The sequence below is a fragment of the Toxorhynchites rutilus genome, chromosome 2 (genome assembly GCF_029784135.1).
Source record: "Toxorhynchites rutilus septentrionalis strain SRP chromosome 2, ASM2978413v1, whole genome shotgun sequence".
NCBI classification, from domain to species: Eukaryota; Metazoa; Arthropoda; class Insecta; order Diptera; family Culicidae; genus Toxorhynchites; species Toxorhynchites rutilus.
In genome coordinates, this window is record NC_073745.1 from 264,780,333 (window position 1) to 264,796,911 (window position 16,579).

At 34.3% G+C, this 16,579-nt stretch overlaps 1 protein-coding gene across 2 annotated transcripts in view; it reads left to right on the forward strand.

The window, feature by feature from the left end:
* The window catches only part of LOC129769767 (protein I'm not dead yet-like), a 66,932-nt gene that overhangs the window by 16,386 nt on the left and 33,967 nt on the right, over positions 1-16,579 (forward strand). The gene's annotated exons all lie outside the window — the stretch shown is intronic.

The following is a 16,579-nucleotide window of genomic DNA, read 5'->3' on the forward strand; positions in this document are numbered from 1 at the left end:
ATAAAAACTTGAAAGTCGTATTGAAATATGCAGCAATGCAGTCCCGCGGTTATTGCAAGCTGAGCCTCTTTATGGAGGTATTGTCCAGTCAGCGCGTCTGAGAGTGCACTGCTGGGCGATTTATTGGCCTTGTTAGCGCGCGTCTGCACTTCCGTGCGCATCTTTCGGCCAATGACCAGTTGACATGGGCTGGGTATGCGTAAGCGCATAGAATTATGTTATGACTCTTGTGAGTACGATGTGGTCTCCAGAACTGTTCAGGGGATATGCTATTTATAAATGGGACCAATGGAAAAATACAGCCGGGCGTATTTGATGGTTTGTGTGTATGTAGATGAAATGGCGCGAGGAATGGTAGTGAAAAAAGAGGCATGAGTTTTTGCTTTTGTCGATGGCGCTTCAAGCGTTGGACATTATCATCGGAGGATTTTTATCACATTGCTTTACACATTGACATGTTGACACGCATGTACCAATGACCAGCAGAAATCAATGTCTGAAAGGTCGGTCCCGTATGTTTTGAGTAAATTATGGTCAACTGCATCAGGTTCTTTGATATTGGAGTTATTGTTAATTGATTGAGAGCATTTCTCTCAAAATTTTCATTTTGATCTTTATGAATATGAACAACATGCGACGAGTTTTAAAATTTCGTGACCCTAATCTTTTTGCAGATGAAACTGTGTTATTCTCTGCAGCTGATGGCTTATATCAGACCGTTTTACCGTTTGAAATAAAGATTTGTATTCTTCAAGTAGATCTTTGAAGTACAACGCGGACTCGATTATATACAGTTTCGGATTTATTTTCACTGTATATAATCGAGTCAAAAAAAATATATTTTTCTAAATCGTTTTTTATGCATATATTTATCGTTTTCTTCCTCATAGAAAAAATCCGAATTCATTCAGGAGGTGATAGAGGATAATATTTTTTGAAAAAAAATCCTACGCATATGTTCCAATTTCAACAATGACAGAGTTATGGAATTTTTTCTTTGCTTCGGACTCTGTTGCCTCAAACTTGCTCTACATTAAAAAGTACGCTACAGAAGACGATTCTGTTGCTTTAATTTGAAAGATGAAAAAATTAGTACAGGATATAGTTGTGAAACAGCTAAATTAGTGGATTTAAATAACATTTTAGAAGTGAAAATCTTCAAAGTTAGTAATTTTTAATGTATTATTATTAATTTTATCCTAAACATTCATATTGAACTTGATTATTTCTATCAATTAAATTAAAGCTTTTAATCGCTCTACAATTTGTCCTTTTACACCCAACTTCTATCTATCTTAATTTCGCTGCAATATCGATATAAACAATTCCTGGTAAAAATTCAAGCAAAATTTTTAAAAATAACGATTTTTAAGCCACTTAAATTTCACCTTAACGTTGAAAGGTAACATTTCTTGAAATAAGTCATATCTGAAAAAAAAATTTTTTTTTCTAACTATACAATCGTGTCCAAAATTGTATATAATGGAATCACATGTAATCGAGTCTGTATATAATCGAGTCCGACCTGTATAAGCAATTAAAATATATTATAAAAGCAAAACTGAATTAAATGAATTTCAGATATAATATATATTAGACTGTCGACCGCTTTCGGAATATCAAATTCCTCGGCATGATTATTGATAACAAATTCGAATTCAACAACCTTTAGAATGTTATTAAGAAAATAGTAAAGAAGTACGATTATGTCGATTGAGAAACGATTTAACTATTTACAGTAAAAAACAGCTATAAAAATCAATCCTATCGTCTCACCTAGATTATGGCGGTTCTATTTTTTTTGGGCAATGACATACAGATATCCAGAGTACAACACATGTAGGCAGGGTTGCCAACTATAATTTTTAAAAATCAGGAAGAATGAAATTAAAGATCAGGATAAATCAGGATAGCTCATAATGGGTTGTCCGAAAAGTTAATGTCCATTTTTGGGAAAACACAAACATAATTTTCAATCAAAGCATTATAATTTAATTTCATATTCATAGTTCTGTTTCACAATCTTTCGCCATCTTTCGCGCAGCTTAAATATTCTATCCTCTCAGAACATGTTTGCTCACTCGTTGAAAACTGCTGCGAGCCATACATGTGAGAAACAGGAAGCTTGGTAGTAGCTCATAATACAGAATCCATTCGAAATCCCACCAGAAACAGAGTATATCTTTCTTCGGGCGAAGACCGGATATTTAAAAAGAATTAATAAGCATGGTATAAATCCTCGCATAAGCGGAAATGCTAGTGTTTTACTTAACCTTTTGATCGTTTATATTTTTTCCGAAAAACCTACAGGATCACTACAGTCAATTGCAGAGAAATCAATATTCAAATTTTCACTGAATTCATCGTCCATGCTTTTGAATTAATCTTTACTCAACAAATGAGGAAAGCATATCAGCAGTGGAAGACTTGTTGAATTTTTCCTAATTTTTAGTATATTAAGTACGGTTATAGATAAATTTACCATAGTCCCATCATTAAAGTTGATTCTATTTTGAATCGGATGAACAAATTACATTTAATTTTTTTTTTATATTGGCTGTGAATATAATTTTTTTTGCTTGAGTAATTTGACCCTACTCCTACTCTGGAATGCATCTACTACAGGATAATCAACAAGACAATGTTGTTCTTCAAACTTAATCTCGTTGTAATTTCATACATTCGTCAGACAACCTGGCTTCATGAAATTTTCTAGGACTGTTTTGGAAAGGCACGAAATAATTGAGGGTAGAGATAAAAAAATAATTACAGCTTTGCGTCTAGAGAATTTAACTTAATTAAATATATACAACTGTAAACCGGAGAACTATCATGACAGAAAACATTGACATGGAAACCAGTACATTTATTACGAATAATGTAAAAAGTATAAAAATCAGGAAAAATCAGGATCATTTCAGAAAAATCAGGATATATTGAGTGTTCGTCAGGATATCAGGGAACGCTCTAAAAAGTCTGGGAAATCCTGAAAAATCAGGAACGTTGGCATCTCTGCATGTAGGGCGAAATTATGCGTTTGATTCTGGAATGCAATGAGCTCGGCTTCCTCATCTCTGGTGCTGGACGCTCTGCAGTTGTTATCTGTGGAGCAAATAATTGTGTATTTAAATATGGTGTTAATTTTTGGCGGGACTTTTCGTACAAGGACATATCAACTTCTCTTGAAGGCGATAGTTATTATCAATCCAGAACTAGGCTGGCGGTTAGATTGGTGGTTTGGTGGACCAATCGGCTTCAAAGCTCTTGTCAGGGATGAATGACCTTCAGGTTAAAGTATAATCAAAAGTTGTGTCGGAGTCACATAGCCTCTGTGACGGTCAAAACCGTTTATTTGATCACCTTTTGATAATACTTTATATATTTTTTTTGTTTTTGTTTTCCAAAACTGTTTTTTTATATTTTTGAATGATTGATTGACTTTTTGTTTTTACGAGGCTTTAAACTTTGCAGTTCATTCGCCTCTATTTTGTATGAATTAGCTTAAACAGGCTAACAGCAAAAAAATAATACAAACTTCACGAGTAGTTTTTGTAGGCTCATCGTAATTTGCTGTGCTTTTCGCAGCATGTCGGAACCTATTGCTGTAAAAGCAGTGGCGTAGCGTGACCGGGTGACACCCGGGGCGGGCGCTTTGGGTTTCACCCCTTCTATCAACATTTGTTATCATCTTTTTTAATTTTTTAAATCAAAGTTAAATATACTGAACCAGAAAACCTGTTTATTATAATATTAGAACAGGAAAATAATCAGCAAATTCAACAACAAATTGACAACAAAACCAATTCATTGAGGTGTGCCTATTCCATCGTTGAGAAAAAAAAACAATCAATTAATTTCAAGTTTGAAAAACTTCTTTCTCGTGATGCCACAAAACGCAAACGGTTACTAACAGCTATGGAGCTATGCTATGGTTTCCATTCAGCTCGCATCAAGAGCTTTTGTACAATATCATTGTCAGTCCCCACCCCAAAAAATATTTATTGTAAAAAGAGGAAATAGTAAGAAATTCGACTATAAAGTTGTCATATATTGTAAAACACCCGAAAACATTTTTTTGTTTTAAATTTCCTTATTTTGTAACTGTCAGCGAAAAGCTTTACGTAGGTCTCTAGGAACCGACATGGGGATCAACGTGTTGAGCTCGCTTTCCCACCCTGTAAATGTGATAGTGTAAAAATAACTTGTTTAGTAATGAACAAACTTACAAAATTACTTCTCCTAAATTTACCACAAATTTGACAACCCTTCAAGGGATCCAATGTTTTTGAAAATTGTCAGGTGGTTTTTGGTGAGATTCATATCAATGTAAATTTTTTTGAGATCAAAAGGACCGAAAAGAGAAGAACGATTTTCGCGATTTTGTAGAGTGCAACGAATCGATCCAAAAATCGGAAATCGTAGAAGAAAAGAACGATCTTCAAAATATCGATCCAAGAACCCCCAATCCTAGTCTACAAACCCCGTAAATACCGCTTTTTTGGCATGCTTGGAGTGTTGTTGAAAGATGTCGAAAGGCTCTGAATGAAATTCAAATCGTCATTCTCTATTTATGAATGAAATCGTTACTCAAATCTGCAATCTTTCTCCTTTTTGAAAAGCTGAACTAAAATCCCCTAGAAGGACCTTTTAATTTTTCTCATTTTTCAATGTCTAAAATAGCTTCCGGCATCCGTAATGACAGATTCGGATTACGTTTGAAAATCCGCCAAGCCAGGTTTTTCCAACCATCTGGGTTGGTTTATTGAACGGGTGTTTCAGTATGTTTTCCCGCCAGTTTAAAAGCCGATTTTCTGGTTTCCATCATGGACTTCCCATAGATTCTCCTCTCTAGGTCGAGGAGATGTCGCAATAGCTCTTGTTCCTGCTGTTGACTGGAATCTGTCGGAAGTGGTTCTAGCTGTGGTGGAAAATTGTAATTCTTGATGTGGAGTATGATTGTTGTTCTTAGAATGCTGAAATCCAACTCAGCTGAGTTCACGGGTGACCCTCCCTTAACTGCATTCACAGCTTCTTCCATCCCCAGGTTCGTTCATGACCTCCGGTTGCTCTTGCAAACGTAGTTAGTGGACGTCTGTTAACGAAAAGATGCAGTAGATAATCGAACTGTTTTCAAAACAACATGTTCGTCTTTCCCTTCGGTGGAGTATTCGCCTTGCCCGAGTTGATTAGTATTTATAAGGGTCAATATTTCTGGAGTAAAACTGAGAAAACTTACCGTCGATTCGATAAAAATGGAAGGAAAGTGTTCGTAAAACACTCACCTAATGAAAACCAAACAATCCAAACAATTACTTGTTAACAATAAAAATCTTGTTGGCCTCAACAATTCCAGACCATACATAGAAAGAAAAAAAAATCCACGAAACAAAAACATCTATAGAATTTGGTCTTTTTTGCTATGATTCAAGGATTTTCGCACTGAGAAAAGAGTCTCGATTGATCAGTTTTAGAAATGTTTGGATTATGTTTGTTATTTTTCTCAAAATAAAAATGTCTTCACATCTGACATTTCTTTCATATCGATAGAAGTATATGGGTCTGAGCCTAAAGGCACGGACGGAAACTTGACGTAGGACTTTGATAAGATTTGATAACTATTCAGAAATTCGTGAATTTAACTCATTCAACACTACAAATGGTGGCTCTAGAAAAATTATTTGTTATATGAATTGTACTGAACCTCAAACGGATTGTAAGAATTGTAGTGGCAGAATAAATCCGGAATCATTAATCCTATATATTTTCAATAGCTGTTGAAAAACATCAGATAGAAAGATATTCCACATCAACATGAAACACTCGACATTGTCTGGTTTTCTTATATCGAGGTTCATAAGTTGTACAGAACAATCCTTATTAATAAAACCGTCCCTACAGAAATAATAACCGTTCGGTCACAATTTCTTTGCATTTGTTCGGTCGCAGAAATAATAACCGTTCGGTCGCATAACCGTTCGGTCGAATTTTATGAAACGTTGTGGGTGTGAAGTCATTGATCATTTCAGTATCTTTGCGATCTTTGAAGTCTTCGAGACTACTTTTTGAAAAAGGTCAAGTTTTTTTCTTTTAGTTTTTACAAAAATGTATTACTCAAAAATTATGATATCTACAAAATTCTGATGAAAGGATGAAATGTAGGAAACTGTTTAAATTTCAAGAAAAAAATACAAAAAAATTGAAAGAAAAATTTATAATTAAAAAAAATATTTTAAAAATCGAAATTCATTTTTCTCAAGAACGTTTTTTTTTTAAATTTAAAAAAAAGTATGTAAATACCCCTCACAATTTCCAACAAGTCACCCATATATCGGAAGACGGGCACTTTTACAGGGTTTTAGTTGAAAAAATTAGAAATAATCCTTATTTCATTTAAAGTCAAGATAGTGACACAGCGTATTCGATAAAGTTTTAGATCTTATTAAAATGTGAACTTTTGTCGAAGACATCAATTCTCTATCTTTTATATTTTCTGGAATACATGAAAAATGAAAATTTTTTTTTGATTTTGAGTTTTTTTTTGAGAAACTCAAAAACTGTAAGAACTACAAAATATTGGTTAGAGAATGATATGTAGGAAATCATTTAGGTTTTAATTAAAAAATATCTAACAAGTTCGCAAAACGAAATTTCATTGGGAAAAAAATATTTTGAAAATAAAATATGTTTTTTTAGATTCTGAAATAAATAGATATGAGTATCCCTTATAATTTACAACAAGTCACACATACATCAGAAGATGGGCACTTTTACTAGGAGAGAGTTTTTCCTACAACAACTTTTTCATGTTTTTCTCGAAAAATTACTATTAATGTGTTACTCGTTTGTATAAATTATCGCGATTTACATGTTCTGCAAACTTTTTTCCTATTTAGAAAAATGTCAAGAACATGTCAAACGCGAGAATTTACACAAAAAATGTAACGAGTAAAACATTACTTTTACAGGAGTCTCCATATGAAAATTCGATGTATTCCAGAAACTATAAAAGATTGAAATTTGATGTCTTCGACAAATGTTCATATTTTAAAAACATCTGAAACTCTATCGAATACGCTATATCACTATCTTGGCTTTAAATGAAATTAGAATTAGTTGTTTTTTTTTTCAAATAAAACATGAAAAAGTTGTCGTTAGGAAAACTTTATCCTGTAAAAGTGCCCATCTTCCGATGTATAGGTGTCTTGTTGGAAACTGTAAGGGCTATTCACATATCTTTTTTGAAAATTTACGTTTTTCGAAAGTATACGTTTCTGAGAAAAAATGAATTTAAATTTTTAAAATATTTTTTTTCAGTGCAATTTTTCTTTTAAATTTTTTTGGTATTTTTTTTATGAAAATTTAAACAATTTCCTACACTTAATCTTTTAACTAGAATTTTGCAGATATTATAGTTTTTGAGTTATAAATTATTGTGAAAAATAAAAGAAAAAAATGGCGTTATTCAAAAAGTAGTCTAATTTTTTTTTCGAAGATTTCAAGTATGCAAAGTTGCTTAAATGACCAATGCCTCTACACCCACAACGTTTTACTGCAATCTGAGATGTTGCTGTCAATGGCCAATCGAGTTGGCATGAAATTCGTCATAGTCGCCATACTGGCAGTTTTTTAAATTTTGAAAATCCGTCGAGCTACGCGTTAGAGAATATTTTGACGTAGGACCACGTGTTTCATTTCTATACTGGGGTGTAAATTCAATGTTTCGAAAACGAAAGCGTTACGCAGGAGAACGAGATTTTGAGCGTCAATAGCTCCTAAACAATTGAACGAAATGGTATGATAAACACTTCATTCGAAAGATAAAATGTCTACGCGTTATATGTTTATTACTTTTTGATCCAAAAACTTGTTTCAAGAGCCCTAAAATTGTTTTCAAAACAGGCTATTGGAATCACACCAATCGATATATAAACAAGGGCCGCTCGAAAATCCACTTAGTTATGATTGCAAAATACATTGCAAAATAGATGCAAGCTGCGAGTACTCGCTTGCGTTTTTGAAAATTGGAATGTTTCTCTAACATAGACATTAAACCTTGAAGCCTGGGGAAATCGGCATTGCAGATGCATGCAAGTCGGCAGTACTTTTATACCCATATTTTACACTTACACGGAATTCGTTTTGCCAACACGGTGTGCAAAAGCGGGTACAAATGCAACGCTTCGGCTCGGTTCTTCAAGACTGCATTGGAAAATATCCCTTAATGTCGCCAGTTCACTGAACTTCTACGCATACCGTTTGATGATTAGGCAAAATGTTGATAACTATTTGCTGTGATAACTACTACTATAATGCATGAATTGACCTAAATTTTTGTTTGCTTTGTTTGATTTGTTTGCAATTGAATTCGTAAATTGTTTTATTCATTCGCTAGCTTAATCAATAATTTGATCAATACACACAAAAGATGGCTTTGCACAGCGGCGATATCGTACCCAATGAGGTGCGATTATTGGTAATTGAAGTAAAACAAATGATTACTAAGCCAACGGCAGTCCTACGTCAACCTTACGGTTATATCTTAGGTATAACCCATCCATAGTTTTTTACATACTCAAAATAAATTTCAGTTGAATTTAACATATCCTAAACACGCCGCAATAGATTCGAAAACATGATAATAAATGATACAATAAACAATCCAAAATCGTGTTTTTTTGGCCCTCCAGGTCGAGGTCTCCCTAAAACTTCTTCAATTTATTCGCCTCTAGCTTCGAAAAAGGCCATTTAAAAAAAAAACATAAGTTAAACCCTCATCTCCCGGGCTTGGACCATTTGGATACCTGGTTGCTGTAAGAACTACAAAATATTGGTTAGAGAATGATATGTAGGAAATCATTTAGGTTTTAATTAAAAAATATCTAACAAGTTCGCAAAACGAAATTTCATTGGGAAAAAAATATTTTGAAAATAAAATATGTTTTTTTAGATTCTGAAATAAATAGATATGAGTATCCCTTATAATTTACAACAAGTCACACATACATCAGAAGATGGGCACTTTTACTAGGAGAGAGTTTTTCCTACAACAACTTTTTCATGTTTTTCTCGAAAAATTACTATTAATGTGTTACTCGTTTGTATAAATTATCGCGATTTACATGTTCTGCAAACTTTTTTCCTATTTAGAAAAATGTCAAGAACATGTCAAACGCGAGAATTTACACAAAAAATGTAACGAGTAAAACATTACTTTTACAGGAGTCTCCATATGAAAATTCGATGTATTCCAGAAACTATAAAAGATTGAAATTTGATGTCTTCGACAAATGTTCATATTTTAAAAACATCTGAAACTCTATCGAATACGCTATATCACTATCTTGGCTTTAAATGAAATTAGAATTAGTTGTTTTTTTTTCAAATAAAACATGAAAAAGTTGTCGTTAGGAAAACTTTATCCTGTAAAAGTGCCCATCTTCCGATGTATAGGTGTCTTGTTGGAAACTGTAAGGGCTATTCACATATCTTTTTTGAAAATTTACGTTTTTCGAAAGTATACGTTTCTGAGAAAAAATGAATTTAAATTTTTAAAATATTTTTTTTCAGTGCAATTTTTCTTTTAAATTTTTTTGGTATTTTTTTTATGAATACCTGGTTGCTATCAGGATGACTGTTGAGTTGTGAATGATTGATACTATCGCACAAAATGAGTATAACAAATGTATGGAAAAAAGAAGTTGCTTCTAATTTTCATCAATTTTAATTATTTATGGACTAGAGAATTGTACTGTATGGCATATCAAATAAATCTCAGAACATTTCTGATTCGATTGGGATACAAACCATCTACGTCCGTTCACAGCAAAAAGTAGTGATAAGCGTTAAAACTATTTAATGAAAACATGACATGTTTTCTGATTTGGTACTCTTTGTGAAAGACCTAATTGTACGTCAAAATCTTTCAAAAAATCAGCTTTTCTCATACTTTTTTTTTATCCCATTTGTTTATTTATTAGGCTCATTAGCATTTTAGCTGTAACAGAGCTGGGTTTTAATCGTGTACATGTACATATGTTTTATGGTTCTATAAATTGTAGATTACACAGTAGTAGTAGCCATTTAGACGTTAGGTTTTCTGTTCCATTATATTATGGTAAATTGCACAGTAGTAGCCAATTAGGCGTAAGGGTATTCTTTCTGTTCTTCTATTGTTCAGTCTCCGCTGTCCGGTCTGGACAGCGGAGACAGTTGATTGATCATTGTTGGGTTATAAATAGAACAGCAGCCCGATGTTTCTTGCAGAGCAGAGCAGTTGGATGGATGAATCCAACCGTGGATCGATCTCCATCGCTGATGATGGTTGCGTGGACACAAAGATGGTCAATTGAGGGCTCTGAGTGTGAACTCACGATCGATCGCTTAGTAAGCGAACGCGTAACCAGGTGGCTACGAAGACCCTCCCTTTTCTCATACTTCATCGAGGATCGTAATAGCTTACCAGGTATATGTAGTTTTTCACCAGTTTTACATTGTTGCCTAGTCCGTTTTGTTAACGGTATATTATACAGGGTTTTGAATGGGCTTTCCTTCTGTTTTACCATGGTATATAGGTACCATACAAAAAAACTACTTTTTAGCAGCTAGTGATATTGTTTTGAAACGGCTCAAAACTGAAACATTCAAATTTCATTATACATGTTTGAGCAAAAATCCTATTAACGTACATCATTTTCTGTTTTGCCACTCATTTTTTAGTCTATTCTCTGTTTTTTAGTTGCTTCAGCTCTTGGAATTTCTGAAAGAATGAATTCTATTTCAATTGATCTCGCTTCTATTTCTCCTATACTTCAATATATACCATATTGGTCAGTTATCGGTATAAGTTTTACGTAGTTTTTACACTTCAAGTTGCCCTTACTTGTAGATAATGAGTTGTAAGTATGCTAATTCCCAGGGAATGTACTATCCTTTGGAGGTAGTCAGTTCGAATGGTGGTTCGTTGTTCTTTTCTAGTCAACTCTGACACCAAAAATACGCGCATAGCCTTAGGTTGAGGGAACTTCATTTGAAAAAAGTTCTTATCACCGCACGTGTGATGCAAACTTCCGGTGATGCGAGTCACAAAATACTGTTTATAGTTTGATTTTTTTTTCTCGAATTGCTTCAATTCCAAGTTCGAATGTTAATAAAGATGATTGTGAGTATTGTGAAGTTTTCTCTCTAATTTTTTAACAATTTTAGTAAATTTATGGCATTTAGGCTGAGTAACTTAGGTCTAGGAAAAGTCAGTTCATGTTCCACACAAATTGTATTGGAAGATGAAAGATCAGCAGAAACGATCATTCGAAGATGATTATGGGTGTTGAAGATGAATGCGAAAATCCTCATGAAACAGCAACCTTCAATATGATTAAGAAACGCTGAACTACAGAATAAAAGTTCAATACTTTCGATGTGCTATGCTTTTCTACAAATTTATCCGCTATCACAATCATCGGCTGGCTACTAGCTGCACTAAATTCTGTCGGCAACAGCTGCGTGGTCGATTCTAAAGTGAATCTTCAAGATGATAAAAATAACCATTTCGCCGCATTTGCGTCAAGCTTCAATCAGGAGCGTTTGAACCGTTCCGTTCGGCTGGCGCTTCGACCAGCGGGGAAGAGATGAAAAGCAAACCAACCTATACGCGCATCAGCATCCGTAAAACAACTGCGAAATGTTGTGACGGGTAAATGTGTCGATTGTGTTGAGGTGCGCGCGTGCTCTCCGCAAACCCGCGTGAGGGAATGATGCAAGCGGCATGAAATGCTCGCCGTATGAAACAAGCGAGTTATGAGTTTCAACACTATCTAACAAATGCTATCGGATACTCTCTCGGCATCCGATGACCTTGCCATTTGGAGGTGTGTGCCTTTGGTTTCGATCGAACCAATTATTTTTGGGTTCCGTTTCCTGGCTTCCGCGCACGCTTATTGACCTCCATTGCAGATTGTGAAATAACAGGTGACCGCTGATGCGTGCATGATAACACGTGTCAAATGATCACGACGTCAGCGTTATTTTTTGGCCTCGGTTGAGGTTGATAACATAAAAATAAACGACGTTTCAAATTCAATCATTTTTTAAAAACAAACAAAAATTCATTATTCTATTTTTGAACAATATGTACATAGTTACTTAGTCATGTCATGACTTGAAAATCTCGCCAACATTGTGCGAGGATAGCATTGCATGAACTTGAATCTGGTTTACATCAGCTGTGTACCATTTTCTTCTCAGCTGATTCGACACGAAGCTGTGAGGAGGACAATCGAAACACAGTCCGATGGAACAGAAAATTATGTGTTGCATTGGCTCTTGTACTGTACCTTCACCTTCGCGTCTTGCTACGTGATCGACAGCATGTGCCGCCAGAGAAAGGTAATCTGGGTACAAATGCTACCCAGGAGAAGGGAACCAACAGCACACACACGCACAAGAAAAACTTCTGCAGGCAGAGAATCCAATGCCCCTCACGTATGCTCGATCGCTTCGGTTCTGTTTTATGATCGTTCATTTTTTTCGATTGTTAACCTGTGATGGGGAAAATGAACTTTAAAATTGGCACCAATGATCGCACTGTTGCTATGTGGTGTTGCTATCAATCGCGACCGCTCAAGGTCGTGCGAAATGAGAAATTGTTATGCGTCGGCCTCTTCTGTGTATGACATCTGAGACAGTCGTTCGTATGAGTGAACATCGAATTTGTTCATCACAAGATTACCCTAGACAATGCTTTCAGTACGAGGTTTCTTTGAACTGTGTTGAAATGTTCTCGATGGAATATTTTAGTGCATATATTTGAGTGAGAAGATGGGAAAGTTTGGAAATCCCAGCCTCTATTCAAAACATCAAAAAGCCACAAAGTACGAATGATCCTCCATAATCTTCAGACGCTCATTGACGTAGTCAAAATATTGTGTTCCTGTTTATTTTTCCATCTTTAAGCAATTACTCTACCTGATAAGATCAAGCTCGAGAATGAGACGAATAATGTCTGAAAAAGGAAAATCGGTCAATACTTGATTGGTTTTTTTTTTTTTTAAATCTTTACATAGGTTCGAAAAACAAGTTAAGAGTGCACTGACACCAAACTTGGAAACAGAGGGATCGATTTCGAATCGCCTAGCTGTCAGAGCCGAGGCAACCGGAGCAAAATTTTCTCAAAAAATCATTTCGTGAATTTCAATTTCTTTTCAGGTCCGACATATTCAAATTTATTTAAGTTCATATTGTGAAGAAAAACTTTGCAAAATATTTCTGGCTCATCTGAAAAATGTGGAATTTTAATCTTGCTTGCATGTACAATTGTTTTCCAATTTTTTCACTAGTTATTTATCTCACTGCATGCCATATTCACGCTCGATTTCGGCACACCAACTTTATCACTCTAAGGGGTTGTCCACATACCACGTGGACAACTTTAGGGGGGTAGGGGGTAAGACAATGTCCGCGCTTGTCCACGGAGAGGAGGGAGGGGGTATAGATCGAGTCCACGTGGACAGGGAGATTCTTTTTCAATACAACCACCAGTGTTCTCATAAAAATATACGTGAATTAGATAGCTGATTCGGTATATTTCAGGAGGTGATAGATGATCACATTTGATGAAAAAATTCTACGCATTTGGTCTATTCTCAACTAGAGTTGTTGAACTTTTCTTGAGTCGAATTTTATGTCTTGAACTGACTCTAATTTAGAAAGTACGCTACTTAAAATAATAATGCTACTCATTTGAAAGATAAGAAAATTTTACGTAGAATGCAGTTGTAAAACATTTAAATTAATGGAACCAAGTAGCTTTTAGAGGTACACATGAAACTTAATTTTTTGTGCTTTTCTAGGTTTTTTATAAATTTTCCAAAAATGCATGATAAACTGGATTGTTTCTATCAACCAAATTGAAGCTGTCCAACCATTCTACAATTCTTTCCTTGAACTACACTGTTATCCTTCTATTAAATACGATCCTCTATCACCTGAAATATTTCGGATCAGCTACCTAACAACTTATATATATAACAATATTTCAAACAGATATAATTGTTTTCGATATTCTATTTAATTTATGAGAAAGTTTTCTCAGCAGTTTAACCCATTAGCGACCAAACTGTAAAAATTATTTTTTCTAACGAACTCCATTGGTGTAATTTTGATTATTGGCGTTACAGAAACCCAAATCTTCAAGAATTTTTTTTCCGTCCTTCCGTTTTCCGGAAAATGACAAAAAAATCGAAAAATCGCCAAACAAAAACATTGGCTAAAACCTACATTTATGATCCTGTAGTAGGTTCAATCCAATTTTTTTTTCTACATCACAATGTTTGTTCTTTTATCAAAGTAGTACTGTAAGGAAGTTTACATATTTTTTATTAGGTTATGTGAGGTTATGTACTTTTCGCACATAGTTGCTTTAATCCGAATTTATTGTCCAATGAAAAATGCAATGCGAAATCAAACATTTTTAATGATTTTTGAAACGCTATAACTCTGTTATAAAATAATGCATTTGTCAAAGCAACAACTGGACCTCGTATAGAATATTTTCAAGTTTGCAGTGGGCAGATTTGACCATCGATTTGCGGTGTGTTCATTATTTCAAGAAATATTCATGATTCAAAATTAAAGGATAAACGGATCACTCGATAGAGAATACCTCTGTAGAAAATAGTTCTACTGAAACTTTCTATGAATCAAATGAAAGCGAAATAATCAGGTTCATTGGATTGTTATTGTGAATATATTTTTAAAATTTATAGAAACTTTGAAAGCAAACGTTTTATCTTTTCTCGCAATGTCTTTTGTCTACAACGCATATATACTAAAATACTAAACTATAATATAAACCAGAAATTTGTAGTTTGAAAATGCTGAATTTGTTGTGACATGAAGATTTATATCGAAAGTGCGTTTCGACATCGCTTAGAAATTTCGACCCTTTACTCCTCAATCCTTTATCAAATAAAGATTTTTAGATGATCAGTGCATGGTTTCTATTCCATCTTTTCTTTTCTTGAAATCCGTTTTAATTGATAAAAAAAATCTATGCGTTTAAAATTGTTCTGTTTGTTTTTGTGCGCTTCATAAACTCGAAAAGTTCGCCACTGATGGAGCTCATATTAAATATAAAATCAATATAAAATCCACTTAAAGGATTGTTGTTGCTATTGCCAACCCCTCAGGAAGCTTTAAGATTTTCAGATGGAATAAGCACACTTCTGAAGTAAAGTTGTGAGCCTAAATCAACTTTCTAGTATTGAATACGTATTCTATGTGGTAGCAACACATTTTTTGCATGTGTTTAAAAAATCGTGAACTAAAATTGTATCCGATAATGATTTAAAATTTAATTTTATTCGATTGGCGTTGCTCAAGACCAGTCTTTGGAATTGTGTGATGTAGATTCGGGTGCGGATTATTCAACTGTATATTGCGCGTTTCCGTATTGGAATACTAGATAGCTAAAGCGTGGCAGGGTACAGCTAGTAAAATTTGAAAATAAAATTAAAATTTCATGTAAGCGCAATCCAGTTTTTTCCTCAATTATACTAATTAAATAAGCAAAAATGTCCACGTGGACAACAGGAGGAGGGGTATGAAAATGTCCACGCTTGTCCACGGAGGGAGAGGGGGGAGTGTAAAATCGTGCTTTTTCTGTCCAAGTGGTATGTGGACAGTCCCTACGACATCAGAAATCCAACATCACATAGCAAACATTAGATCGTTCAATCGTATAATTTGTAAATTTTAAATCACATATAAAGTAAAAAAATGCGAAAAATGATACAACAAGATTCGGATTTATGATATACACTATTGTAAAATTGATTTTCCAACAATATATATATATATGCATATCAGGCAGATGCAGTCCGTGAGTCGGAAAAACGTTTAATTTAGAACAATAATCGTATTACATGCCGTGAAAAATCATTTAATAGTAACCATCCCCACCACTTATTTTGAACATTTATATCCCCCTCTCACTCAAAGTCAATTGCACAATTCCTATTTCTACAAACATAAATGTTCTCATGTATAAAACTGATGATTCGTGAGGCTGAACATTTTATGTAAATAATTTTTCCCTTTGCCCCGAAGATTGCTGCAATGTTAAATCCTAGGAACATTCCAAATCTAACAAGCATCAATGTAATCATGGAATTGTTTTTGGGGCTCCACGTTGAGGGCTTACATGAGCTGGAGAACGAACACTGTGTCGCAAAAGTTTAATTGCTGCGTGATGTAATTGCTGTTGAAGAAAAAAACTCATGTGCATGATTATGGGCAAAAAAAACGGACGATTATTGCATTAAAATGTAAAATTTACCAGAAAAAGTATAAAAACAACCTTATTTGAGACAGCTTATTTTTATCATATTTTGCTGAGACGTATGTGTTCTACTTTCTTTCCTTCTTTCTTTCTAATTCTTAACTTGAGAAGTTTATTCGTCATTGGTCTAGAAAAAGGCCGATTGAAAAATAAAAATAAATTCCCACACAGCCTTGAAAAAGACCTTTTGAATGGTTCAAAACACAATCGTTGCTTTGAAAAAGCTGTTGATTAGTCGCTAGCCTG